Source organism: Pundamilia nyererei, unplaced genomic scaffold, assembly GCF_000239375.1.
Source record: "Pundamilia nyererei isolate P.nyererei 1_Seehausen unplaced genomic scaffold, PunNye1.0 scaffold00001, whole genome shotgun sequence".
NCBI classification, from domain to species: Eukaryota; Metazoa; Chordata; class Actinopteri; order Cichliformes; family Cichlidae; genus Pundamilia; species Pundamilia nyererei.
Genome location: NW_005187402.1, coordinates 12,403,787 through 12,405,711, shown reverse-complemented (window position 1 = coordinate 12,405,711; position 1,925 = coordinate 12,403,787). Strand labels below are relative to the sequence as shown.

The following is a 1,925-nucleotide window of genomic DNA, read 5'->3' as shown; positions in this document are numbered from 1 at the left end:
TCTAAAACTCTCTGAAGCACCAACTCAGGAGTTACACCCTCTTCTTTATGTGTAGTCAATGAAAAATATTCATTTTGACTCAGCTTGTAGGTATTTACAGAATTTTTTCCCACGTCTGCATCGTGTGCTTGATGCAGAGGAAATTTCATTCCTGCCGCTGTGTTCTCAGAAATGTCGATTTCTTGTGACGTGCTTTCAAATGAAGGTGAATTATCATTCACATCTAAAATAATAATTTCAACACGATACAGTTTCAGAGGGTTATTAATAACAGCTTCTACACTGAGTGAGCATTTGGGCTCATCACCGCAAAGCTCCTCTCGATCTATTCTCTCGTTAACATAGAGGGCTCCAGTTTTTAGATTTACCTCGAAATATTTCCTCTTTGATCCAGCAACGATCTGAAACATGCGGGGCCCCAAATCCTGGACATTGATGTTCAGATCTTTCGCGACATTTCCGACAACAGTCCCCAGATTCACCTCCTCTGAGACGGGGTAAGAGAGCTGCCCAGAAACCGTTTCAGAGTAACAATCCAGCAGCACGAAGACGAGATATATCCACACACAGCTCGATCTGCCGGATCCAGTCATAATTACATTCAACAAGAAAAGGTGTAAAATAGTCACGGCGTTTATCATGAAACAGTCAAACCTCAGAAAAAACCAAAGGCGCCCACGTTTATTCTGGCATATTTCCTATAAACATAATCAGTGTTCATTCCCGTTCTCGTTCGCCCTCTAAATCTCTTTGTCTGAATCGCCTGAGAGACATCATCATCCTCTGAATCTGGGAGGAGCACCGAGACCCTACAGAGAGAATTTAAATGTGATGGTCTACAATGTCCCCGTGTGGACAATCGGAAGGACTGCACTCAACTTCCAACATGTCATTACACTTCAGTTCTACAGCAGTTTAGATGCCAGTCCTACTGCTTTTACGCTGAAACATTCACCACATTCACCAACATTGTGACCGCATGTCATTCCACTCATTTTTCAGGAAGGTCTTTTCACACTAAAGCTAACTAAAGAAAACTGCTGAGCGATTTTCCTGCACTAAAGAGCTTTGAAATTCGAAGACAATTTCCGACACACAAAAAATCGATAAACGTTTTTGGTTTTTTTTTTTGGTTTTTCAGGGTTCATCGGATCATTCTTTTTTCACGTCTATGGAGTCCTATCACAGACAAAGTCCAGGGATACTGAATATAAAAATTGCGATTTAATCTGAAAATACTCTACATGAATGCAAAAAAGCACATCTGCCTCATTATTTGCTGATTGAAAAATTCATCAATTAACATGTATTCCACACGTTTCTGGGAGTAACATGCATGATTTCTCGATGCTCCTTACCGTTCTCAGTTAGAACGTCACTCTGGCTACACAAAAAAATTTTAAATTTAAATTTAAATTGGATTTAAAAATCCAATGTAAGACATTAAAAGCAGCGTTTTATTCTACTGTGCTACGTTGAAGACTACCGTGTTCCAAACCCCACAAGACAGTTGGATGCACCAAATCCCGAAGTGTTCTGAAATTTGCAAGGAAAAAAATATGATCCAGCATGCACCACTAATTTAGATGGGAAAAGCATCACAAGAAACCAGAGCTAGTTACAGTTTATTCCAAGGTACTACACTCGTAGTATTTCTGTATTTAAGTCAAATTGCAGTTTTTTTTCCCTACTTGGGCAGGATAGACCAAAAATTAGATAGCTTAAGAAAACTTTATCCATTGACCGTTAATTTACACCCATCACACAAGATGCGCAATTAGAAATACTTAATTCATCCATATGCTTACCTTTTCTTTGTTAGGTAAAGTCTGAGTCCTGGTAAAAGTGTCTCCTTCGTTAATACTGATCAGTTCTGCATCTACAGGTGGAAACGGGGCGGGGAAGACCACTACGTCACTCTTGAG

At 39.7% G+C, this 1,925-nt stretch overlaps 1 pseudogene; it reads right to left on the bottom strand.

Moving 5' to 3' along the window:
- LOC102204141 (protocadherin gamma-C3 pseudogene) overlaps nucleotides 1-593 on the bottom strand; it is a 3,354-nt pseudogene extending 2,761 nt beyond the window's left edge.
- Nucleotides 594-1,925: the final 1,332 nt, after the last annotated feature.